The sequence below is a fragment of the Myotis yumanensis genome, unplaced genomic scaffold, assembly GCF_028538775.1.
Source record: "Myotis yumanensis isolate MYYU_CA2020_CCGP unplaced genomic scaffold, mMyoYum1.0.hap1 SCAF_1, whole genome shotgun sequence".
In the NCBI taxonomy this organism is placed as follows: domain Eukaryota; kingdom Metazoa; phylum Chordata; class Mammalia; order Chiroptera; family Vespertilionidae; genus Myotis; species Myotis yumanensis.
Window position 1 is genome coordinate 48,989,677 of NW_027223752.1, and position 26,926 is coordinate 49,016,602.

The 26,926-nt window shown below is 52.4% G+C and overlaps 1 protein-coding gene across 4 annotated transcripts in view; it reads right to left on the bottom strand.

Moving 5' to 3' along the window:
• Positions 1-26,405, bottom strand: part of PAQR5 (progestin and adipoQ receptor family member 5) — a 74,006-nt gene extending 47,601 nt beyond the window's left edge. Inside the window, exon 1 of one of the 4 annotated variants that reach the window (XM_070420283.1) lies at positions 26,270-26,405. The gene's annotated coding sequence lies outside the window, so the exon portion shown is untranslated. Of the gene's footprint in view, positions 1-8,573; positions 8,597-12,237; positions 12,260-26,269 lie in introns of those variants that run through there. The other 3 variants (XM_070420303.1, XM_070420293.1, XM_070420297.1) reach the window with 3 other exon arrangements.
• Positions 26,406-26,926: the final 521 nt, after the last annotated feature.

The window sequence follows — 26,926 nt, forward strand, 5'->3', positions numbered from 1 at the left end:
GAGTGAGGTTGAAACTCACGAGAATGCTGTAAACAACGTGATCACGCCCCTACTTTGCCTCGTGACATCTGCTATAAAATAAAGACACGGCTTGTGGGCGCTGTCTCCTCATCAGGGAGCAGCGTCCCACCGAGACCCAGTTTTCATTCTCTTGTCTGTCTTTTCTCAATCCTTTCACCCCCCCACTCAGGGTCACTGAACCAGGCTGAGCTGGCATGGCACATAAGGTGCCCTGGGGCTGAGTATGCCATGGCCGTGCCAGCTCCCCACAAGTGAAATGATGCACAGGAGGCTCTCTGCACAGTGCCCGGCCTGCAGCCCCTCAGCAAATGGCAGTTGTTACGGCCTTCGTTACATAGTCTCGGATTCTTTCAGGTGTGGTTGTTTCGGTGTCTACAATTTAGATTTCTTAAAGATGGGGCTAGATCTGCGTTTATATAAAAGGAGAGACAATAAAAACTTGACTGTTTTACTCAAAGGCAGCCCATTGGTTTATTTGTCCATTCCTTCATCCATCCATCACATCGTGAGTCTATATGCCAGGCACTGCCCCGAGAGCGGGGGACGCAGTGGTGCGACCACAGCCGAGCCTTGGGGAGTCCCTGCAGAAAAAGAGAGCCACGCAGACCAGTGCCTGGGCAGGTTAGATGCCAGCGGGTGGTGAAAACAAAATTCTAGGGAAGCATGTGGTGGGGACAGGGTCAGATTTGGGGGGAAGAAGCAGGGGAGGGCTACAGCTTTACAGAGAAGGTGACATTTGTTGTGAGCGCAGAGATCAGAAAAATCTGTCAGTTTGCAGAGGGCACAGCTGGCAGAAGGAACAGCGTGCACAAAGGCTCACAGCTATGTTACAGGACAGACAGTCACCCTTCGAGCTGCTTTAGTGGAGTGGGAGGTATGTGTCTTCTTCTGGCTAATTGGGGGCAAAGTTGGGGAGTGAGTGTGTGTGTGTGTGTGCGTGTGCGTGTGTGTGTGTGTATAGGAGGTGGCAGGAGGGAGCCCAGGGTTACCACGAGGCGGGGGCAGCCCCACCAAGGAGATGGTTTTTATCTTTTTTGGGGGGGAACATTTTTGTTCTCAAATGTTTCCCCATGCTTGCCTGCTCACCCACTTCCTGGCAGGAGGCTGCCGTGTGGGCAGGAGGGAGGGAAAGCTGGTACAGGGGGGGCATTCCCTGGAGCGACTCCTTCTCACTGCCCTGGAGACCCCTGCTTGCTCCTGCTGAGGATTCCAGCACCCGGCCACCCAAAGCTGTGTTTGCCCTCCACTCTCCCTTCCCTAAACTGTACTTGCTGGGACACCAGCTCGCTCACTCCTCCCGGCAGGTCTCTGTCCCAGGTCTGTCTCTTGCCACAGACTCTCTCCCTGTTGTCGACTGTGCCCAGCAGCCGTGCAGGCATTTACTCCGCACACAGTGAATCCCCAAAGCACTCTAGCCCTGACCCAGGCAGCCCTGTCCCAGGCACCGAGGACACGCCGACTTCCAGACTTCTTAGGTCTCTCTGAGCGCCTCCAGGAGCTCACGTCGGATAGAGAGATGAGACGGACCAGAAACTGTCCAGGTGCAGGGATGGGAAACTCCAAGGAGCACAGAGAGGTGAGAAGAGCTGAACACAGAGTGTGGTAGAGACAAGGAAAAGGAGAATGGAGTGGGATGAAAGTGTAGAAAGCAGAGACTTTGGGCTTCTGATGTGCTTTTAAAAATAACAGGATTACAAAAATAAAATAAAATAAAATAACAGGATTACACTGTCATGGAGGATACATGACATGATCATTGGTCAAAGTCCATTCAATGTACTATAGAGAGTGAACCCTGGTGTGAACAATGGAGTTAATACTAGAGGCCTGGTGCACGAATTCATGCACAGGTGAGGTCCCTTGGCCTGGCTGGCAATTGGGGCTGATTGGACCGGCCATGGGAGGTTGGCTGTGGGAGCACACTGACCACCAGGGGGCAGCTCCTGTGTTGAGCATCTGTCCCTGGTGGTAAGTGCACATCATAGCTACCAGCCAGTCATCCGGTCTTCTGGTCATACGGTCCTAATGGTTGCTTAGGCTTTTATATATATAGATTGGCTCATCAGTTGTAACAAATGTATCTCACTAATGCAAGATCTTAATAATACAGACTTGGGGGAGCGCGAGAAGGGGCGTATGGGAGCTCTCTGTACCTTCTGCACAATTTTTCTCTAAACTGAAAACTGCTCTAAAAAACAAAGTCTATTAAGAAAAAAAATCTAGGTAAACATTAAAAAAATCAAGGGCCCTCACATAAAAGCCCGACAAATCTGAAGACCTACAGCGCTGGGCCGAGTTCACATGATGACAAGTGGCTGCTCCTTCCCTGGCCAAGCGCTCGCTCTCGGTTCAGTGTGGGCAGCCCCACACTCCTGCCAGGCTCCACTGGGAGCTCTGCAGGTGGGGCCCGGGGGACAAGGCCAGGTGTCCCATCACAGGGAGAGAGCTGGGGTCTTGGAGACCATCTCCCAGGGCTGGGACATGGTGACACCCATGAAGAAAGGGAGGAAGATGAGGGCAGTTTTCAGACAAGGTGAATTTGATTGGCACAGATTTGCAGATTGAAGATATGTGACCACGTCTTGGAGGTGAAGTGGAGGCTACAGATCAATTTAGGAGGCAGAGAGACATGAGTTTCAAAGCACTGAGGTCCCCCAAGGGAAAGGAGCACAGAGGACCCAAGAGATAAGAAAAAGTCAGGGTCATGGGATTGGGGGCAACACTAACAAAGGTGGGGCAGGACAGAGGGATGATAAAGAGGATTCACCAGGACCTCGGTTTCCCTGGAAGGAAAAGAATAGGGACTGTGAGAGAAAGGGGTGAGCCGGGCTTAAGGAGGATGAGGTTGGGGCACGTGTTGTGGGGCAACGTTGGGGAGCCAGCCGGGTGAGAGGCAGGGCCTGCCATCTGCCTGGGATAAAGCAGTCCCTGTGCTCTCCGCTGGCCCTGGGGCTGGGAGCAGAAATGGAGAGTGGACGCAAATACACTCTATCACTGACTCATTCACAGCACACACCCTGAATATCTGCTGTGTGTCCAAGGCTACGGCAGGATATGGGGATGGAGAAACAGATAAGACAGTTCTATCTCTTAAGAGCTCACTTGCCAGGGTAGAAGATTGACACTAATAATTGACACAGAGCACATCTGATGAGCTGTTAGAACCAGATGCTTCTGGGGAAACAGAGGAGGGACATCACACTAGGGAGTCAGGAAAGACTTCTTGAAGAAATGGAACTTGAGCTGAGTCTTGAAAATAAACAGGAGCACAGCAGCCACAGAGGAGGGAGGGCGTTCTAGGCTGAGGGTGCAGTAGGAGCCAAGGGAAGGAGGTCGAAAGAGTGCACAGTTCTGGGAGCTGTCCGGAGTTCCTCCGGGGTGGTGGAGGGCGTGGAGTCGCAGGCGGTCAGGGTGGTTCTGGAGAAGAGCCAGATGAAGACCAGTGCACCCCATCTGAATGTGGTGGGAATGAGTGCCCTAGGGGGCTGGTGAGTTAGGACTCGGGGCGGGGGTTGTCTCAGGGATGGTGATGGGAGAGAGGATGGTGACCCTAGGTCAGATAAGGAGAATTCTGAGGAGTGGATATTTCAAATAGTTGGATAATTGAAATATCCATTTCAAATCCTGGCTCCATCATTTACTGCACACCTCCGGCAGATGACCTAATCTCTTCAACTTGAATATTCTTATCAGTTAAAAGAGGATAATGAAAGTATCAATGGCTCCTGTGAGGATGAAAGACCACGGGATCTATCAGAAAACCAGCACTCCATAAATGGTGGCTATCATCACCATTGTACCCCAAACCATCTGAATTCTGCATTAATGCTCCCTCATGCTCCCTCTGCCCTTGGTTTGTAATTCTGCATGAAAACAGACGGCTTCCCTCTGGCTCTGACCCACCTCCCGGGCTGAAGCTGTGACTAATGGGCGCTCCATGTGCTGCGAGAAGGGGTTGCCATGGCGACCTTCCAGCTTGGCTTTTGGACGCCGTGAGTGACCTGAACCTTTTCTTTGTTCCAGCTATCCCAGCTATTCTAGATATGTACCACTAGGCGACTTGTGCACATTTGAAAAAGCCTGCAGGATATTCTTTAGCACATTGTAGAGAAACATTGGAAACAACCCAAACTTCTGGCAAGAGAGAGCTGGCTGGTTAAGTTATGGTACACCCATGCAAAATTGTACTGTGCGGCTATTAAAAATGTTACAGATCTGTGGTTACTGACAGGAAACAGTGTCACCACTTGTTAAATGAAACCAGCAGGTTATGGAACAACATACATCTTGTAACACCACCTATATATAAAACTGTGTTACATTTAACAGCTTGTATTTATGGACAGAAACGTGTACGGAAGGATGTTCCCCAAAGTGTGCACAGTGGTTCTCTCTATGTGGTAGAGGTCAGCTCTGGGGATTTGCTTTACTCTCTTCTTTACACTTTTCTAAAACACAGTTTGCCTAAATGAGCATGTGTGCTATTATTGCCCAGTGCACGGAATTCATGCACAGGTAGGGTCCCTAGCAGCTGCCGGCTGCCGGCTGCTGGCCGGGGCCTTCCTTCGCTCCACACCACCCCCTGGTGGTCAGCTCACGTCATAGTGAGTGATCGAACTCCTGGTCAGTCGAACTCCCAATGGGACACTTTGCATATTAGGCTTTTATATATAGAGAGAGGCCCAGATCATGAAATTCTTGCACTGGTAGGGTCCCCTAGCGGCTGCCGGCTGGGTACTCCCTCCTTCCTCCGGCCGGCCTCACCCCCTGGTCGAGCTCCCAGACAACGCCCTGTTGAGGGAACAATTTGCATATTACACTTTTATTATATAGGAGGACTAGCAAAGCAACAATACCACTAAAAGGAAATAAATGAATGAGTCCTCTAACCCTTGGCCGGTCTTAAAGAAATTAGCTATGTGAGCCAAATCATGGCAAGTTTGTACTGCAAATATTTGCAAATCCACTGCAAACAATGGCAAGTCTTCACACACCTACCTGAGAAGCCTGTCTGCCTGGGCCCTGCCAGGGGCAACAACGGCCTGGCAGTCCTCCATCAGGGTGACTGGGACCCAGGTCCTAAAGCCAACAGCTCATGCATTTTGGAAAAACAACCACCTTTCCCAAGTCAAAGGCCTCAGGGGACTCCTCTGTCATCACCACGGTGAAGGCAGAGGTGGGCAGGAGTGCCCTGCACTGGGAGCGCTAGGTCATCAGTCAGCAGTCACACACCGAGCACTTTCTGTGTGCCAGGCGCCATGCCAGTCTTGAGATACAGGGAAATGGGGGCGGACAGAGGCCTGCTCCCACGGGACTCCGGGCCTCATAGCTATGGGGCTCCAGGAAGGGCGTGGAAATCAGAACTCCTCTGAGTTCCTGCAAGTCCCTGCTCTCCTGACTCATGGCCCACACTTTATGCTCCTACAACAAAATCGTTGGGTCCCCTCTGGAAGGTCCCTGAAGACCTTCTCCTTAGCATATCCTCAAGCTTTCCACAGCCCACCCAGCCCCAGCCCCGCCTCCCACCAGCCTTGCCCTATGCCGCACACACCATCACTGGTCTCTGCCCTTTAACACGATGGCTCTCACACCTCCATGCTTTTTGTACTTGCTGTTTACCCAGGTGAGACCCCTCTTCCTCCACTTTCTCTTCCGGACAAAATTCTACCCATTCAAGTCTAAATTCCCCTATCACCTGAAAGGGTCTGCATCATCCCATCTGCAAACTTCACAGTGACATACCAGTGCCCTGGCTCCCGCAGGTCAAGACTGGCCGAGTCTGTCTGGTTCCCTGCTGTGTGCGAGGTGCTCAAGCCAGGACTGGGCACTGTGTTGCTCCTGAACGAATGCACGTTTGCTGAACAGCGGTACTTCTGCCGCCTACCACAATCTGAACCCTAGTGGCAGGGTCTGGCAATTTCTCTAGAACCTTCTACCCAGTGGTTGGCATGCTTTATTCATGAATCCTGTACTTCAGTGCCCAAATGGAGTTTGCTTGGCTCAAAATTTTATTTCAGAATTTTTAAGATCTGAAATCTCAAACCAACTATAAAAAAATGTATGAGAGCCCTGGCTGGTGTGGCTCAGCTGGTTGAGAGTCGTCCCGTGCACCAATAGAGTGCTGGTTCGATTCCTGGTCAGGGCATATGCCTGGATTGTGGGTTTGATCCCTGGTGGGGGTGAATATGGGAGGCAACCGATCGATGTTTCTCTCTCACATTGATGTTTTTCTCTCTCTCTCCCTCTTTCTGAAATCAATAAAAGAAAGAAAGAAAGAAACAAACAAACAAACAAACAATTGGGGAAACCTGACCATTGGATATTTTATGATCATGAGAAATAATCAGTTCTTAAAGTGCAATAATAGTACTATGGTTATGTTTTTAAAGGGCCCTTTCATTGAGAGATGTGTATGAAGTAGTTACAAATGAAATGATATGAGGTCTTGCACCTGCTTCCACAGAATCTACTTGGGAGCAGGGGTCGTGGGTAAGTGTGGATGTGAGAAAGCCTGGTCATGAGCTGATGACTGTGGAGGCCAGGCATGGAAGTTCATTATACCAATCTCTCAATTTTTTAAATATGTTGTTAAAAGGAGATAACCACAGTGTCAAAAAATACCCCTGGAATGTGAACTATGTCTTGCCTTCTTTTCAGACACTGCATGGCAGAAGATAAAGTAAAAGTATGTTGTAGGAATAATTATCACTGTATTCCCACTTTCCTAACATATGAAATATCAACATGACAGTTTTGAAACTGACATAAGAACCACCATCTGAACAAGATAAAACTAAGGAACTTAAGGACAAATGGAAAATGCTTTAGAAACAAAAACTATGGCTCCTCATAAAAGACAGCAGTACCCGAAAAAAAAAAAAAAAAAGCCGAAAGGCCTTGTCAGCGGAAAATATTCAAAGATATCTGACAAGTATATCTTCTCGCCATTCCCCAGCTAAGGTAGAGTCAGGAAAATTTCTAGGAAATTTATAGGAGAAAACATATTTGTGACATATGATATTGCCAATGTCCTTTGAATTTGAGATTCTGCTTTAAAAAGGATCAAATAATATTTCATCTTCAATTTTTCATGACTAAATTTGTGTTTCTGAAGTATGTAGATTTTTAAAAATATATATTTTATTGATTTTTTACAGAGAGGAAGGGAGAGGGATAGAGAGTTAGAAACATCGATGAGAGAGAGAAACATCGATCAGCTGCCTCCTGCACACCCCGCACTGGGGATGTGCCCGAAACCAAGGTACATGCCCTTGACCGGAATCGAACCTGGGACCCTTCAGTCCACAGGCTGAAGCTCTATCCACAGAGCCAAACCGGTTACAGCGAAGTATGTAGATTTTAATGTCTTGTCTTTTTATTTTTTTTTAGTTTTTAAAAATATTTTTATTGATTAAGTTATTACATATGTGTCCTTATCCCCACGTTTAATGTCTTGAATACTTCCTTTTTGTTTACCTGCTAATATAGACCAGAATTATAATGTTTATTTTTTATAAATTCACATTTACTTGATATTCTAAACTGTTATACATTTTTGTATTTAAAAATTATGAAATATTTGGTTTTACTAACTCAAATGCTTAATTAAATACCTTCCTGTAAATTACCAGGATTTACTCTAGTGCTATGTGGTATGCAGAGTAAGACAGCCAAGGTTATTTTACTCCAGTGTAGCTACTTCTACCCGTTGTCAGAGCCGGACAGGAGGGTGCTGGGCATCTACCCTAGCGTCCTTGACTCTGACGTACCCCAGAACCACCTGGAACTTTAAAACATACTGTTCCCCCAGGCCCACCACAGCCCAGGTGAGTCACGTTCTCCCAAGGTCACAGCCAGTGTGAGACCACTGGGAGTCTAGGCCACGGTGAGAGCAGACCTACCCAGAGCGGTCTGCCACTGAGCCCCACACAATGAGCACGGGGAGCCTATGCTATGGCCTGTGGGCCTCCTGGGCGGGTACGGTAAGCAGGTCCCTCCCCCCAGGCTGGTACAGGGTGAAGCCCTGCCAGGTTGATGGAAGGTGAATGCAGGCCCTGAGTGTTGGGGTTCCCCTCCCCCCACAGGGACATGTCAGGCTGCTGAGGGTAGGCACCATCTTATCTCCACCCCCTCCCAAGCTTCTAATCTGATCAAGACTTAACGTCTGAGATAAGGCTGTCAGCCTGGGCGAGCCCAGACCACAGGAGGAGGAAAAAGAGGGAGACCCAGTAAAGATGGGGCAGCAGACACCTTCCCACATCCTGGGGAAGCAGGTGTGGAGACCTGGAGGAGGCCAGGCGGTCTCTGAGGGCAGAACCAGGACCCCAGATGGCAGCGTTGGGGAGGTAGGCTTCAGCTCAAGCCACAGAGGCCCTGTCTCTCCCCATGAGGAAGGGCCGCTCCATGGGCACTGAGTTCCCCGCCCGGAAAATGCCCAGTGGAGTCTGGGTGCTGACCCCTGGGAGGGGGATGCGGTTAGAGGGAGGGGCAGGGGCCTGGAAAAGCTCTCTAGCAGTAAGTCCCAAACCCAACAGCGCAAGCACAGAACTCACCAGTGCGCCCATCTCCAGCTTTCTGAGTCAGAATCCCCAGCGGGCAGCCTGGTTAGTGAGCTCTAATGGTGATTCCCATGCGCGGCCCATAGGAACGGCCGTTCTGAGCATCTGTGACTGTGCACCCTCCCGTGGCCTAGAATTCACTCAGGAGGAGGCACTCAGGGCCCAAAGTCGCAGAAGCACGGGAGCTGGGGGCCTGGGCCAGCAGGGTGGTGAGAGCGGGTGCAGGGTGGGGCAGGAGGGAGGGGAGCGAGGGGCCCTGAAGGAGAGTTTTAGATTCAGTCCCATCTCTCCTAGGCTCCACGCTCAGGTCCCTGGTGAGCGTGTAAGAAACCATGGCTGCCCTCCAGGAGGATGCCTTCCCTCTGAGGAGACAGACACAGTCATAAAACGACGAGCGACCAGCGCAAAGGACGGAGACAGGTTCTCGGAGAGGCCGCCTGCCTTCGGGGCAGCCACACTTGGGTGTTTCACAGCCGCCTCAAACCCACACACCACAGCTGGATCCTTATGTGACCCCGAATCCTGCCCTGGCACACGCTGCTCCCTCTGCTTGGAGATGCCCGGACCCTCGTTCCTTGTCTGCCTGGAAAACCCCACTCACCCGAAGCCCCTCATCAGACTCCAGTTTGCCTCACTGCCATCAGCCCCCAGGCCACTGGGAATTCCTCTGCACCCCTGTCACACCTCAGGCTGCCCAGGTGCCCTGGAGCACGACTGTCCCTCTTGGGCTCCAGGCTGGCACCCTGCTCAGGGCGGGGCCCAGGGACCAAGCACAGCGCCCGACATGACATGCTGGGGAGTGCGCAAAACTTTGCCCAATGGTGTGGAGGTGTTCAGAGAAGGGAGGATGAAGCAAGGATGTTGGGGCAGTCAGGGAAGGCTTCTGGAGGAGGCAGCGCTCGGGGTGGGTCCCCGAAAGGCGGGGAGGGCTTGCTTTGGCAGAGGAGAGGGAATGGTGCCCCCAGGGAAAGGAATTTTAGAACAAAGGCCCAGAGAAGAGAAGCAGCTAACAGAGGGTGAGAGGGAGGCCTACTGGTGCTGAACTCAGAGAGACAAGAGATGGGAGGCCAGCAGGGGAGGGGCCCAGGGAGCCAGCCAGGACAAGATGCCCCCTGGTGCGTCTCTCCCCCAGGCCAGGGTGCTCAGAGCAGCCTCCCTCCTCCTCTCCCTCCTCCTGACCAGCTCTCCTTGGCAATCATTAACCCTGAGCTTCACAGGCAGGACCAGGACAGCAGGACAGGGGTGTGTGTGTGTGTGTGTGTGTGTGTGTGTTGTTAACTGATCAAACTGTTGAGTGAACCATTTCACACAATTATTACCCAAAAACACACCCCGCAGGTAAGGGGGAAACGGCCAGGGCATCCAGGGTGATTCAAACTAGCAGAGGAAATAGGTCACGTGGACCAGGCAGGGGACCCGCATGTGCCCAAACCTTTAGATTAGAGGACAGTGGGGTCAGAGAAGGACATAGGGCCCAGGTGGGAACAGGTGGGAGTGGAAAATGAACCCACAGCCAATAAGGAGCTCAGACAGGCGGAGCCTCGCTCCCAGACCATGCTTCCCGTGGGTGAGGCGTGGGTCTGGGCCCTGGAGTCAGGGCGACCGGGGTTTGAGTCCTGAGGTCTCTCCAGGCCTCGCTTTCCTCCGCTGTGACATGGGGCTGATGGTGTTGACTTGAAATCTCCTGTCTGTGCCAAGCCCTGTGCGGGCATTTTACACTCCACTGGGTTTTCACAACGTGCCTCTGGGTGAGCATGTTTATAATCCCCAGAGTGACTACCTCTTGGGTCTGTTTCTGGCATTAACAAGAGCCCATGTGTGAGGGCTGGGGGCACGGTAGGTGTTCAAAAGGGCTCCTGCCCTTACAATGTTGTTAAGGCGAGGACCCCCCCAAACCTGCCACAGGCTACACGGTGGACCGAAACTGGCTCTCCTTCCTCCTCGCTAGGTTGGTATTTTTCCTGCTAACCTAATGGCACCAGAAACACGTTTCACATTTGAATGCAGCGGTGGATTAAGAGCCCCAGTGGCTGCAATGTGACACAAGGTCATTATTCTAGCATTATTAAGCACAGGCTTTTTAAAAGGGCTGAGGCAAATGCATTATTCAAAAACCATGGAGAATGGAATAATGGTTCCTTCGGAATCAGCCTCCAAGAACATGCAGCCAGCACTTGGGAAGGTGGCCCGGTAACCCCTGCCTGCCTCCCATGTGCCCCCACTGCCAGACCGCCCGCCCCTCAGGCTCCAGGCCGGCCATGCGCCCCTGCCCTGAGCTCACCCAGGCCCCAGGAGGGCTGGCCCCGGAGGCAGCAGCTTGGGTGGGGTGGGGATTCTGGCCGAAGCTGTCCTGCTCATCCCTTCGGGGCCCGCAAAGCTCCAACAGCCACTGGTTATTGTGGAAAATAACTCACTTTGCCCAGGGAGGGAAAGCCAGGCCTCTATATGAAAAGTGAGAATGAAAGAAAAATTCACTTTCATGCTTATAATGCCCCCACCCCCAACACATGCCCCTGCAGTGTACCACAGAGCGCCGTGAAGTAGGAAGCACACTTGAAGATGGATCTCTGTATTTCTCTCTTTCTTTTTTTTAAATGTCTTTACTGACTTGAGAGAGAGGAAGGGAGAGGGAGAGAGAGAGAGCTAGAAACATCGATCAGAGAGAAACATAGATCCGCTGCCTCCTGCACGCCCCCTACGGGGATCCAGCCCGCAACTAGGGCATGTGTCCTGACCAGAATCGAACCAGCGACCTCTTGGTGCATAGGGTGACGCTCAACCCACTGAACCACACCGGCTGGGAGGGTCTCTGTATTGCTTGGCCCAGGACTGTCATACTGGGCTTGGCTTCTGCAGAAGGTGGCGGAAAAGCGGTCACCTCAGCAGCACTGGTATGAATCAAGGGCCCCTCCCACATCCTGAGGCTGGAAATGTCACCATTACCCATTCACTTCTTTGGGCCTTAAAGAAGGGCCTTAGGAGCATACTGGTACTTTGGGGAGAAGGCAGGTGCTATGGTGATTCGCTGAAATTAGAGGAAATTTCTCTCTCTCATTTTTCACACAGAGGCCCAGATCTTCCTACCTGAGCAAGTGAATTCATTTCCACAATAATCGGTGGCAGTTGGCAGTCTGTCGGGAGGTAAATCAGAGTGGGAGGCGGGGAGCGGAGGGGCGGAAGCCCAGCTGTGTTAGCCGCATCATAGCAGTTTGTGGGAGGAGAACACTGGGCAGGAGCCCAAAGACCTGGTTCAAGTCTGACTGAGCAGTCCGAGCGAGTGCATACCCTGGCCTTCCCGTGCCTCAGTTTCCCTCTACCAGTATGAGACAACGAGATGGCCAACCTTCCCAGCTCCCATAGGCTCTCAGTAAGCAATGCTGGAGGCTGGCTGGGCGCCCGGAGCAGGAATCACTTAACACCCCAGAGACCTCCTCACACCAGCAGGAGCTGGAACTAAAACTGGGAGCCCAAACAAAGCTGTCTTTAAGGGAACAAGACCCACTTTATCAGGAGAGATGCTTCCCTTTGAAAGTCAAATCTGAGGCTTTCAGACAATGAGGGGTGTTCACCGCACACCCAGGTCAGTGGGCGCTGGCCAGAGGCTGTATTGTATCCCTTCCCCGCCCAGGCCTGTGGGAGCTGAACCACCGGAACTCACCTCCGCTGCTCTTTCCAGGCCCTTAAGGAAATCTCAAGGATGACGAGTAGAGGTTTGATTGTTAGGAGGAGCCTAAAAGGCGCCTAAAAGACAAAACTGATGCTTCCAGGGGAGAAGCCAGCTGTGAAACCCAGGCCCAGAGACGCTGGGTGGCTTGCTCAGGGTCACACAGCAGGCTGGGCCCAGGGTAAGTCCTGAAGGCTCCAGTCTTGAAAAGCAGCATTCCATGAGCTGGGCATCTGTGGGGCTTGGAGGAACGGTCCCTAAGAGGATGGTGAAGGTTAAGCCAAACCAGACTAGGAAGGAGGAAGAGGGAAGAGAGAGGGAGGACCGGGAGGAGGGAGCAGGCAGTGGAGTCAGCCACTTTCCCTTCCTCCCGCCTCCTTCCTCAGCCTCATGATTCAACCAAAGGTTTCATCCTCCTTCTCACAATTTCCGTTTTTTATCACTTACATTTTTTAAAACCATCGGTCAGGTTCTAGAGAGAATGTGTTCCAAAAACATTCAAGAAATAAAGGGTTGAGGTCCCATTTTTCAGAAATAAACGCCCTCATGTCTTAGCACCCTTCTCACGCTGCTGCTGCCCCCTCCACCTTTCACAGGCAGGGCTCTCTGGGAGAAGCAATACTGAGGCCTGATCTGGGGAAACTCTGGTTTCCAGTCCTGGGGGCAACAGAGGGGTCCTTCAGGAGGCAACAGGCCCCACTGGAAGTTTTCTTTTTTTAAAATATATTTTTGTATTGATTTCAGAGAGGAAGGGAGAGGGAGAGAGAGAGAGAAACATCAATGATGAGAGAGAATCATTGATCGGCTGCCTCCTGTACGCCCCTTACTGGGGCTCGAGCCAGCAACCCAGGCATGTGCCCTTGACCAGAATCGAACCTGGGACCCCCTCAGTCCGCAGGCCGACGCTCTATCCACTGAGCCAACCCAGCTAGGGCCCCACTGGAAATTTTCAAAGCCTTGCTGGCCCTCAGAGAAATGCAAGATCACTGAGTCCGACCTCTCTGTCTAGTTCGAGGCTCCACCACCCGCTGGGGCTCCCCTATGAGCCAAGGCCCCCCCATATGACAGAGCCCACGAAGACTCCACCACCTCCTCTCCCTTTCCATCTAGAGCAGTGGTTCTCAACCTTCTGGCCCTTTAAATACAGTTCCTCATGTTGTGACCCAACCATAAAATTATTGTTTTCGTTGCTACTTCATAACTGTAATGTTGCTACTGTTATGAATCGTCATGTAAATATCTGATATGCAGGATGGTCTTAGGCGACCCCTCTGAAAGGGTCGTTCGACCGCCAAAGGGGTCTCGACCCACAGGTTGAGAACCGCTGATCTAGAGGCTCACGTTGCACCAGGTGACCATCCTCCTCCTCCTCCTCCTGTCACCTGGATGCTCAGTCTCTCCCAGGTACCTGGCCGGAGCGAGGGGCCTCCTCACCAGACCTCATTTCCCCTCCCTTCCCCTTCGCCACTTTTTCCAGATCCACTGTCTGCTCCAGCTCTTCCTCTTTCAAGAAGACTTCTCTGCCAGCCATGCCCAGCGGCTGCCTTGCTCCTCTGCACTGGCACCCGCGGCTGTACTGGAGGATTGCTACATGGAGTCCTTTCTGCCACAAACCTGTGAGACCCACAGCACCGGGCCCAGGTCAGAGTTCATAAGAAGCAGGTAAGCACTTGCTGAAGGTGAGATTATTTCCCCCAAATTCCACTCTCAAGAAGGTAAATAATTCTCTAGGCAACAATAAAAGAGAAGTCACAAGGTGGCATGAGGCATCACCAATTGTGTACATGCGTTTGGGACTTCTGGTGGATTTATTAACTTATAGCACATAGGACTGGAATGTAGGCCAACATTATTAAATTTGGCAGATTCTCTCCCGAATTCTCCTGAAAAAAAGATTCTGTTCTGGTCATTGTCCCCCAACGCCCACCCCGGCCCCCACCGCCCACTTACACACACTCTACTCCCTTGTGCTTTCCAGTCTGTGGTCCTGTATTCCCACCATAAGGCTTCGCCTCATCTCCAGCCCATCTCCTAAGAGCTCGCTGATTCAACCACCTCCGCTGGGATGGTTCTGGAGACTTGCTGGGACCTGAGGTTCCCTGAGCCTCATACTCTCTGCTTGTCCAGGGTCCCTGATGTCTCAATTGTACCCACCGGATTTTAATTCATGGAGTTGACGGAATGGACAGGGGAGGCTAATGCCATTGAAAGATAACTTATTACTTATATTTCCCAAGTGAAGGGGATACATCACACACACGGGACCATGAGGGGGGCACTAGGTTTTGGTTAAGAGTCAGAACAGGAGTGAGGGGAAGGCCTAGGCTAGAGCCTGTATTGGGTTTCCATGGGAAAGGCAAGGCAGGCAGGTTGAAAAGCTTAGGACTGGCTCATTTGAATAATTCCAGTGGGTTTGGGGCATAGGAGCTGTCCCTGCTTGTCTGGTACCTGCCCTGGAATGGTTAGGGCAGGGAGACATTGGCTTGGTGTGTGAGACTGAGATAAGAAGGTGGTCCGAGCATGGACTCTGGGCCGCAGGTGAGGTGCAAATCATTTTGGCCGTTAGTTTGGCCCCGTGATTAATGGGTGCCAAACAGACCGACCGACTCGAAGCAAGCATAGAGCACCCATCCACTCACTTCCCCTCAACTAGCTCAGCTTCGAGGGGTCATTAATCTAATCACTCTCTTGCTCATAGAGTAATTCTCTTGCTCTGATACCTTCTTGATGCAACCCCATCCCTGGACAAACTCTACGATCAGCCTGCACTCCCTCAACTTGTGGCCACCAACCCTCTAGCACCAGCACCCTCTCCCTTGCTTCTGCCTGTTACAACAGCGGAGGTGTCCTCGGCCTTTCCAGTCTGGAACGTAGCCCAGCGCTTCCTCGGGATCTCTGTGCCAGTGCCACCCTCTCTAGTGAACCTCTCCCATTAGCATTCATAATTCTGTATTTTTTAAAATATGTTTTTATTTATTTCAGAGAGAGAATGGGAGTGGGAGAGAGGGATATAAACATTAATGATAAGAGATAATCATTGATTGGCTGCCTCCTGCACACCCCCTACTGGGGATTGAGCCCGGAACCCAGGCATGTGCACTGAACAGGAATCCAACCGTGACCTCCTGGTTCATGGGTTGACATTCAACCACTGGGCAACACTGGCCAGGCATACTTGTTTATTTTTAATCCTCACCTGAGGATATATATTTTATTGACTTTTAGAGAGAGAGGAATGGAGAAAGAAACATCGATGTGAGAGAGAAACATCAATCAGTTGCCTCCTGTACATGCCCTGACTGGGGATCGAACCCACAACCTTTTGGTGTACAGGATGACACTCCAATAAACTGAGCCGGCCAGCCAAGGCAGCATTCATAATTCTTAAAAGGAAAAAATAGTAGCAACAGCAAAAAACTCCTTGATAAACTTATAATTGGAGGGGAGCCACTTATAATATAAACTTATAATTTATATTCTAAATAAAAGACTAGTTTCCCAAATACATAAAGATCACCTTCCATTCAATGAAAAGAGGCCAACAACCTAATAGAAAATGGACAAAACTTACGCATAGATAGTTCATAGAAAAGGAAATAGAACTCACTCTTATGTCTATGAAAGCATGTTCAACCTGATTCACAGCAGGGGAAATGCAAGGTTAAGCTATATTGAGAAATTATTTTTGCCTTCCAGATTGGCAAATATCAGTAAGTTTGGTAACACTGTACATCGGAGGGTGTGGAAAAATTAGCATCCTCACACATGGCTGGTAGGCGTACGCATTCTTAGCAATTCAGTGGGGAGCTATTTGCTAATAGCTTTTGAAATACACACTCACATAGTTCTGACCCATCAATTCCACCTCTGGGACCTTATGCCACATGCACCTACCTACACTGCAAAATAGCTAAAGCGCAGGCAGTTCTGTGGGGCGTTGTCCGTGGTGTCCAAAAAACAGGAGATGGGTTAACTTATATGACGTCAGGTAGTGGTGGAATATTAGGTGGCTGTAAACAAGAACGAAGACACTATGTACTGCTCTGGAAACAACTGGGAAAAGAATGAATCAAGGGCAGAAGATGCAAGCAGTGTGCTACCAATAGCGGGGAAGGACTCTACAGATGTGTTTACTGGTTCATGCATGGAGTATCTCTGGGAGAATCTGTAAGAAACTGGTGAAGTTGCCTCAACGGTGGGGAGAGGGTATTGGGAGGCCACAGGAAATGGGGGTGAATACTTTTCACACTGAAATCTCATTTTTTGAATTCTGAACCTTGTACATTTATTTTCTAAGGAAAAAAAAAGGGTGTGTGTGTGTGTGTGTGTGTGTGTGTGTGTGTGTGTGTGGTGTGTGTGTGTATGTAGAACATGCAAGATTAAAAAAGCAAAACAAAACCTTCCCTAACCCACTTCCCTTTCTGGCATCCAGCTTCCCTCCTGCCCCATTCCTCAGCTACCTCCGTCTGACTTCTCCCACGGCGTTTACTGGTCCCTAAGTCCAGTGGCTGCTTCCCAGTCCTATCTTACTTGCTGTAGCTCCAGAGACGTCACGGGACCAGGCCCTGCTCCTTGGACACTCTTTCAGGGTACCACACATCTGAGTTCCTCTGCTCCTTCTCTGGGAACTCTTCCAGTCTCTGCAGGCTCCTCCTCCTCACTCTCTCAATGTGGGCCCTCCTGGAGCTCACGCCTAGGCCTCCTCTCTGCTCTGCTCTTCATGGCCCTTACACACTCCCTGGCTCACCCCCTCCAGGGCTTCACTCACCTTCTACGTGCATGTAACTCCCAAATCCACATCTCCAGCCAGACCTCGCTTCTCATCTCAGGGCTCCACCTGAGTGTCTCCCGGGGACCTCCAACCCAACATAATGGAAATGTAACTCGCCAGCTTCCAGCCCGTTTCATCCTCCACCCCTGGGAGGCCTCCCTGCCTGTGATCCTTGGTGAGTGTCCCTAGTTCATCCACTCTTCCCCTTCCACCACTGCTCACCTACTGGGTGTCTCTTCATTGGCTCCACCACCCTCCTCACTGGTCTTCCTCAGGCTTTTTCCTATCGCAGGGCCTTTGCACACATATGAACCCTCTCCTCCACTCTCCATACCTGCTTTATCTTTTTAAAAAAATTATTTGTATCGGTTTTCAGAGAGAAAGGAGGGGAGGGGAGAGAGAGAGAGAGAGAGAGAGAGAGAGAGAGAGAGAGAGAGAGAAACATCAACTGGCTGCCTCCTGCATGCCCCCCACCGGGAATTGAGCCTGAAACCTGGCCATGTGGCCTGGCCAGGTATCGAACGGCAATGTTCCGGTGCACAAGATGATGTCCAATCAACTGAGCCACACCAGCCAGGTTCATACCTGCTTACTCTTAATGCTTATCTGTCTTCTAAAACTCAGATTAACATCATTTCCTCAAGAAACCTTTCCTGACCTTTTAGACCATAAATCTCAATTAAGGTTGACTTTACTCCCCCTCCCCCCCGCCCCCGGGACACTTGACAATGTCTGGAGACATTTTTTGTTGCATAGCTGGGGTGGGGTGGGGGGTGTATGGCTACTAGCATCGTAGAAGCCAGGGATGCTGCTAAACATCCTACAATGCACAGGGCAGCCCCACAGCAAAGGAGTACCTGGCCCAACATGTCCACAGTGCAGAGTGAGAAACCCTGCCCAGACTAATTCACGTCCCCATGACACACTTTCACAACACGCTCTGTTTCTCTTGCATATCACCAATCACAGTCGTGATTAAATATTTAACTGTGCAAAGGCGTTGGCCAAGTTCCATTTTCTAAGCTTTATGGGGTGAATAAGTGAATTGACGTCACTGGCTCATGTTTATCTATCTCCACCCCCAATGACCACCCTCCAGCACAGAACCTTGAACTTGGCAGTGAAAAGGTACATGAGATGCTCATGGCAGGGACTGACTGTCCTGTGCAGACACCACCCCGGGTCCTACCCTCCAACTCTGCTGGGTCCCCTATGCTGTCCAACAGTAGTCCTGTCCCTTGCCCTTGACCAGCTGCTCTCCCTACACTGCAGCTCCTAGCTCTGCACAGCTCTGGACACCCCTCTAACCCTCATCTCCACCCAGGTGGCTCCAGGGGCCCCTCCAAACCAACAGGGCCCAAGCTATTGCCTTGTCATCTTGTCAAACCGGCCGCTCTTCCTGTTAGCTTACCCACTGTACACCCAGCCTCCAAACCAGAAACCTGCGCACCCTTGTGTAGCACATCCATCCTTCAGACCTGCTCCCTCCACCCACCCAACGATGTAGCTTCAGTGTTACCCAGTTTTCTCCCACTTGGTTGTTCTTGCTTTAAGTCTCTTTCCCTCCCAGTCTACCTGGGACATCATGCCCACCTATGACCTTCTAAGGTGACAAATGGCATGTATCACTTCCTGATAAAAACAAAACAAAACCCTCCAATGCTTCTCACTGCCTACAGTGTGGAGGCCAAGCTCCCTAGCCTGGTCCACGACCCGTCATACTCTACCCTGCCATGGCCTTGTCACCAGTCACACCCCTGCTTCAGTCCCAAGCACAAAATCCACTGTGCCACTAGCTTCATGCCCTCCCCTCCCCTCTCCCCTTCCTTCCCCGCCTCTTAACTCCTCTCTCCTTTCTCTTACCTTCCCCTTCCTCTGTTTAGATAACTGGAGATCTCATGTTCATTCTTAAAATCTAGTCCAAGCACTTCTTCCTCAACAGTATGGCAGTTCCTCAAAAAACAGAACATAAATTGCCATAGGATCTAGTGTTTCTACGTCTGGGTATATGCCTCCAAGAACTGAAAGCAGGAACTCAAAATAGAGAGTTGCACACCAATGTTCACAGCAGCACTACTCACAACAGCCGGAAGGTGGAAGCAACCCAAGTGTCCATCACAGATGAATGAATGAACAAAATGTGTCTAACCATATGATGGAATATTATCCAGCCTTAAAAAGGAAGGGCATTCTGAGGCATGCTACAACACAGATGAACCTTAAAACATGATGGTCAGTGAAAGAAGCCAGACACAAAAGGTCATGTGTTGTATGATTCTACTTACATGCGCTACCTAGAATAGTCAAATCCATGGAGACAGGAAGAAGAATGATGGTTGCCAGGGGCTGGGGGAGGAGGGGATGGGGAGTTAGTGTTAGAGTTTTAGGAAGTGAAAAGAGATCCACAGTTGGGTGGTGGTGATGGTTGTACAATGATGTGAATGTACTTAAAGACACTGAAGTGTGTACTTTAAAATGATAAAAATAGTAAATTTTACGTCATATGTACATTTTACCACAATAAAAAAAGGCAAAAACAAAACCCAAACCCACTTATTTGTGTTGAGGACCTCTATACCCGTCCGCCAATCCCCAATTCCCTACAACACCCGCTGGGTGGGGCTGACCCGCCCTCCTCTGCGTAGGCTCGCACACATCCTTAGCACATGGCAATTACGGACTGACACCCTGTCCGCCCAGACTGAAGGTTTCTGCAGGCAGGAACTAGGTCTGCCTCACTGCTCCTGCCCCAGCATCCAGGCCACAGCCTAGAGCAGCCTACAGTCCTCCAATGAGGACGAGAAGAACAAATAACCCAAATCAATCATTTTGGGTTAACACTACCCCAAATCTCACAGCCTGTTGTCCCTAGAACAGTGATTTACTTCCAAGATTCATCGACAAAGCCCTCCTACCCCTGGAGAAGATACACCTCCCCTCTTTCATTAAGCAACTTGGTCAGAAGGGGCTTCCATGGAGAGAGATAATAAACAGCTAACTCGGGAGGAACAAATAAAATAAAGCCAGGGCCGGGTCGGGGCAGGCGTGCTGGGCCATGTGTCTCACATCACCATGCTCTGCCCTCTCCCTCTCTGCGCAGATGACGGGCTGATTCACTTCCTGTGTCCCCAAGAGGGGACCATGGAGAAGCCGAGTCCTTTGAGCACGGAGAGATGCTTAGTCACGGGCTAGAAGGCTGCTGACCTTAGTGTGGGGGCCGACCACAGGCCTGCTGCCCCTGCCCCCACTTTCTTATGTAACCCAAGGTCTGGAAAGCAAAGAGAACTTGGCCGTGGCTCTCAGCAGGAGGCTCAGCAGTCCTCAGCCTTCCCCTTTCTCACATCCTGCCCTGCAAGCCCTTGGAGCCCCCACCCACAGATTCCCACCCGGCCCACATGGACAATCGGAGCTGGAAGAGGAAACTGCATCTGGGTCCTGAGAGCGATCCTCGGGAGGGAGGGTACTCAGAGGGCATCCGGCCCAGTGGGTCTCAACCAGAGACCATTTCGCCCCAGAGGGTGACTGGCATTGTCTGGAGACATGTTTGGTTGTAACGAAGGAAGCGAGAGGTGGTGCTACTGACATCTGGTGGGTAGAGGCAGGGATGCTGCTCAACACCCCACAGTGCTCAGGACAGCCCCACAGCAAAGAAGTATCCAGGCTACCACGTCAATAGTCCCTGATCTAAGCCACGCCGTCTCTTTCACAGGTGAGAAAACAGAGGCCCAAGAAGGGACAAAGCCAAAGTCAACTGTGAGTTAGTGTCAGAATAGAATCCAGGACCCCCCACCAGCCACACCGGCCACACCAGCCTTCAGCTCCCAGGAGTGCAGTGACCAACTCAGCGGCAGGTGGCAAGCTGGCGGCGCGGCTGACTTTGGGAGCATGGAGTCCAGAAGCCCATGATGGCTGGGCTCTGTGCCTCTGGCAGGCTCCACACGGACCCCGCCGGGGTCAGCCTGGCCATGGGCTCCCAAAAACCAGAGAGAAAGAATGTCTTAAGGGGCTATGGTGTGTCCAGGCAAAAAGCCTGTTTGAGGCTTAGGTGGAATTTGCCACCCAAGTCCCGACAGAACATGCTGGGGGTGATCCCAGCCTGGCGTCAAGGCCAGAAGGGAGCACGACTCTATAGGGTAAACCCTGACTCAGAGAACAGGGCATGGGTGGGAGTTACACCTTCGATTACTGCTTTGGGGGACACTGTCTTTTCCCCCAGATGCCAAAAATGACTGCATCTCTCATACCTGTCGGCTCCTCACTGCCATCTGTGTAATTTCAAAATAACATCTCGAGTCACCCTTGTTCTTCCCCCAGCAGCCAACACCATGTCTCCAACCATGGGCCAGACACTAGGGCACAGGTCCAGGCAGCAGAACTGATGGTGCAACCCCATCATTTGTGAAGGACTGACTCACATCATATCACAGCAGGAGTACTTTTCCATCCACTATTGCTAAAAGCCACCAGACTTGTAGCGATGGCGGTGATAAAGAGGTCAGGGGACAGAAATGCATGAGCTATGTCTCAGGTCAAGGCCTCACCCTCTTCAGGGCCAGGGAGCCCACAGAGAGTGGGGGGGGGGACAACGAGAGTTGGAGGGGGTCCCTACAGGGGCTTCAGATGCACTACGAATTCATTCCTTCAGACTAGGAATGATTATTGCTCTCTCCACCTGTCCAGGCCCCTTCCTCTCCAATTTTTCCAACAAGCAGGTAAATTCTTATAAATCCTCAAGGCCCAACTTCTGGAATCTCTTCCCTAACATAAAGTCTCAGGTGCATTCCAACTCTTAATTTGGCAACCCACATACCAATGGAAGAAGATTTGGGGGACAGCAGGGCTCGGGGAAAGCCAACGCCCCCGTGGACCTAACTTGTGCGCTTGCACAGGCGCTGCTTCCGCGGTGAGGGGTGTGCCAACTACCCTGGCCTCCAGGCTCTCCGTTCCAGCTGTTTGGCCAACCTGGTTGATTGAGGCAGCATGGCGCGGAGGCTAAGGCTGCAGGGTCTGGAGCCAGACTGTCGGGGCTCGTTCTGGCACTCCCTGTCCCTGCCCAAGTGTCATCTTGGGCAAAGTTAGGTCACCTTTCTGAGGCTCAGGTTCCCCATCTGTAAATGGAGATGATATCGTTTCAACCTGGTGGTAACTGCACGGATTAACTAATACATGTAAAGTGCTTAGAACAGGGCCTGCCACAAAGCTAACAGTTATTGTTTATTACTATTACTAAAAAGGCAGTAGTACTTCCCGGGAGTGGAGGAGGAGAGGTACCTCCAGGGACCGCATCTCCCACCTGTGCTCCTGCAATAGGCCCTTGGGCAGCCTCCTTGCCCCCAGTGACTTCCCCTCCGATCAGTTCTACACGGCTCTGAGCTTTGACTCAGAACAGATCATATTCCTTTGCCGAAACAATGGCAGCTGGAAGAATGAGGGGGGAGGGAGGATGAAGTTGCTTGGTGTGTGTAGATGTGTCTCCCATATTTTCTTTTCTTTTTTAAATATATTTTTTATTGTTGATAGTATTACAGATATATCCCTCCCTCTCCTTCCCCCCTTCCCATATTCTCTATCCCATAGAAAGTCCCAGCTTCTATCCAGCCATAGTTCTTGGATTTCCACCTCCACACCCCACTGGAGCTTCTCCATCCTGCTTGTCTCTACACAGTGTCTCCAAAATTCAAGCTCCTGGGCCCCCCAGGGAACCACCCTAATCAGATTCCTAAGTGGGACCTCAGCGCCCCGAGCCTTCCCAGGGCCTTGGGCAGAATAATGTCCTCCCTCTTCCTGGCCCACATCTCAGACAGGTTTGCCATCCCTGGCCCAGGTGATCTGAAGCTCCGCCCTCCTCCCCAGGGCTGCGGGGACTTGGCTTTGGTCCTCCTGGATTCTCCCCGGCGCTGGGGAACTTTCACAGGTGGCCTGGAGAGGGCGCAATTTTCACCACTGACAGAGGAATGGCCACCTTCTGGGCAGCATTGGGAGGTTTCTTTTCAGATAGGGTCTGCCCTGGAGCACTCTTCCCTGGCTCTCAATCCACCCTGTGGGGGTGGCTATCTGTTCAGCACTGGAGCTGCCCCCTTGGGTGACCGAAGGCAGCTGGCATGAAGCACCCCCGGCAACCTGGTGCAGGGGACAGAGACCCAGCTTTGAATTAGTTGCAGCCCAATCAGGAAAAGCTCCAGCGCTGCCTCCAACAGGCCACTCCTCATCTCTGGGCCTCAATCTCCCATCTGTACAAGGAGGAAGGGCAGGCTGCTGGTACCGTTTATTCAACATGCATTAACCGAGCACTCACTACACACCAGGCACTGCTCTGATCCTTGGGGATAGAGCAGTGATAAAACAGACAGAAAGCCCTGCCCTCACAGGGCTGATATTCCAACAGGGATGACAGACAATAAACAAGATAAGAGTGAACATACAGGTTGTTAGATGGTGACAAGTACTATGGAAAATGTAGCAGGGAAGGGGGTAGGGATATAGCCTCTAAGGCTGATTCCAGCTGAGAAGTTGTGGGTCTAGAGCTCTTGTTAAGACCCAGGAACCAGCAGTAGGAAGCCGGGAAGGGACAGTGGGAGTGGGGTGGGTTGGGGGGGGGGGGGCATGTTGGTTCAGGAGCTTAAATCCAAGCTATGTTCTCAGTGGCCTCCTCTAGGGAACAAACTGACCAACTATGGGTGTCCTGATCTGATTTCAGGCCAAAGCTGACATTGGAGTCCTCCATCAACACCCAACTTGACCCTGGCCTTGCATAAACAAGACAATGACCTTTTCCACCTCCAGGGGCTCTCATACCACTCCTGTCCCTCCTCCTGGACCCTCTTATACAGTAGCCTGTCCCCTATCTTTACATGGGGAGGGGAACAAGGATTAAAAACTCTCCCCTTTTCCCACCAATTTCAGCAATTTCTCTCCCTGTCGAGACTGTAAATACTTCCTGTAAACCTACTGTGTGCTCAGGATGAGGTCAGCCTCATGGATTCCAAGATGCATGGTGGCTTCCCAGAGGAATTTACAGCCCAGCTGGGCAGGGCAGGCTGACACTATGGTTTGCTCTGAAGCTTACAGAGCCCTTTGGACTACTTTCTTTCCCATAAAACCATGCAGATTGTGGTGCCATCATTTTATAGGTGAGGAAATGAAGGCCCACAAAAGCAAGTTCTCGTCCCTCTATCCACGGTTGCCCCAGGGAGTGCTAAGGAGAGGGAGGAGGCGATGGAGATTAACGTTTCCAAATAAGACTTCTGGAGCAGCGGTTCTCAACCTGTGGGTCGCGACCCCTTTGGGGGTCGAACGACCCTTTCACAGCGGTCACCTAAGACCATCGGAAAACACATATATAATAACATATTGTTTTTGTGATTAGTCACTATGCTTTAATTATGTTCAATTTGTAACAATGAAATTGGGGGTCACCACAACATGAGGAACTGTATTAAAGGGTCGCGGGCGGCATTAGGAAGGTTGAGAACCACTGCTCTGGAGGGATGGATAAGACATGGGTAGGACAGGGATCCCCGCCTCCAACCCAGGGCAGGCCGAGCTGGGCATGGAACCGCCTCCCTCTGCTTCTCCCTGGCCTGACACGAAGCGGACCGAGGGCGAAGCGAAAGCCTGTCTGTCTGGGAAACTACATGGGGTTGTGGATGCGTTCCCTGGTTTAAAAAACGCCCAAGTGCCTCCAGTGGGCAAGGATGCCAAAGGCCTTTGGTGACGGTGGTGGCGGCCCCTTTCTGGTCCAACTTCTCAGGGTGCCCTTCCCTCTGCTGGCCAAGGGCAGAGAGCCGTCAGCTGGGAGCGAATCCCTGCTGCTTCAGTTCGTTCATTCAGTGCTCGCTGAGCACCTTTGCTCCGGGTACCCTGCTCCAGCTCTCAGCTCAGCAGGGAGCTGACTTTCTCTTGGAGGAGCTTCGTGACCATTTTTTATTTCTTCTTGGAGGTGCCCTTTCCTGGTCGACCCCTTCCAGGGGAGGGACCTCGGGGAGAGGGAGAAGAAACAAACCCCTGCTGAGTCAGGCCCGCCCCCCCCCCCGCCCCCCCCCAAACATGTTGAGAGGCAACCACCTGGCTCTAGAAGGCTGTGTGAGGTCCAGGCCCACGCTTCTCATGAGCACACTGCTCAACTTCTTGGAGCCTTTTCGTCCTCTGCCAGTGGAACAAGACCTACTCAGGGCATTGGTGTTGGGGGGTAAAATGACATGAGAGATGTGTCCATGTTAGCTCCTCTCTGACCCACTGAGCTCCCCAGCCTGTTCTCTCTGGCTCTGCACGGGAAGGAGCACCTCTCAGCCCCATCCTTACCCTGAGCTGAGCCCTCCTCACAGTCCCGGCTGGAGGAAGCCCATTCTGCTCAAATCAGCAGGGGCCACTGCGCCCTAGGTCTATGCCCCTGCAGTGCCGCAGGCCACCCTTTCTGCGCTCGTCTCCTGGGGCTTGGAAAGTACTGGGGGAGCCAAGGATGCCCAGCCACAGACAGCACAGAGGCCAGGCTCCCCTTGCCTGGGCACCCACTCCAACAGCGCCCAGAGGGCCCCTGGAGCCGAGGGCGCCGCCTCACCCCCACCCCGGCTGCAGCCCCGTGTCCTAGCGTGTATCTGGCCCGAGGAGGCGGGAAGCACAAATGTAAACATCCCTTAAGTTCCAGTGGTTCTCAACCTTCTGGCCCTTTAAATACAGTTCCTCATGTTGTGACCCAACCATAAAATTATTGTTTTCGTTGCTACTTCATAACTGTAATGTTGCTACTGTTATGAATCGTCATGCAAATATCTGATATGCAGGATGGTCTTAGTCGACCCCTGTGAAAGGGTTCTTCGACCGCCAAAGGGGTCGCGACCCACAGGTTGAGAACCGCTGCAAGCCATCGCCAGCTCAGCAGTCCCATCCAAAGATCTTTTCCAGGGGGCGGGTGGCGCGGGGAGGATCGCGGGCTCGGAAGACTGAGAGATGGGAAAAGTGAGAGAGCAAAACTCAGCCGATTTCAGCGGAGACCAGTGCGCCCCGGCGGCCGCCCCCCGTGGCCCCGGGCTCCCCGCAGCGGGAGGCGGAGGCGGGTGGAGGGCGGCGGGGAACCGGCTGCATTTCCCTGCCGCCCCGCGCACAGCCGGCCAGAGTGAACTTTCCCAGACCCGCCCTCGGAGCTGCGGTTCGGCCCGGGGAGCACGCGTGCGGCCGCGGAGCTGGTGCGCGTGGCGCCGGGAGGGCGCGTGCGCGGGGCCCGCGGCGGCCTCGGCGGGGCGTCCCACCCGCGGTTACCTGGGCTCCGAGGGTCACGGGCGTCCGGCTGGGAGGACGCGGGCACCAGGCGCTCCTCTTGGCGCAGCGGCCCCCAGACTCGCGGGCGCTGCACCTGGCCCGGCCGGTCGGCGCGCCTACCCCGCCGGTCCCGCCCGCGATCCCCTGCCGCGCGGGGCGGGGCGGGGCGCGGGGCGGGGAGGCGGAGGGAGGAGCCGCGGGCCAGGGGCACCCTCCCCGCGCGGGGCTGGCATTTCACCACCTGCCAGCCACCGGCTGGGTGACCTCCCATCACTCGCCAGGCTGAGGTGCGACCAAAGCCCTGCGCCCAGGGGGTGCGCATAGGCCCCCCTCACCCCCCAACCCTCTGCGCCCCACTCCCAGGGGCCCAGGGTGGGGAGCCTGAGGCCTCCTTCAGGGCCAGGCCCCTGAGCATGCCCTTCAGAAGAATGCATGGGGTGGAGTACAGGGAAGGAAAAAACCAAACAAACTGGGTACCGCAGCCACACCCCACACTCCCTCCTCTGGAGCCAGGGGGGGCGGGGCGGGGGTAGGAGGTGGGAGGAAGGCTCCTGGCTGTGCGGGCCCTGTTGTCAGCCACACCTGGCTCTCTCCCCAGTGGCCAAGGAGCCGGTTGGAGGTGGGGTGGTGTTGAGGGAGGTATTGCTTTGCACCCAC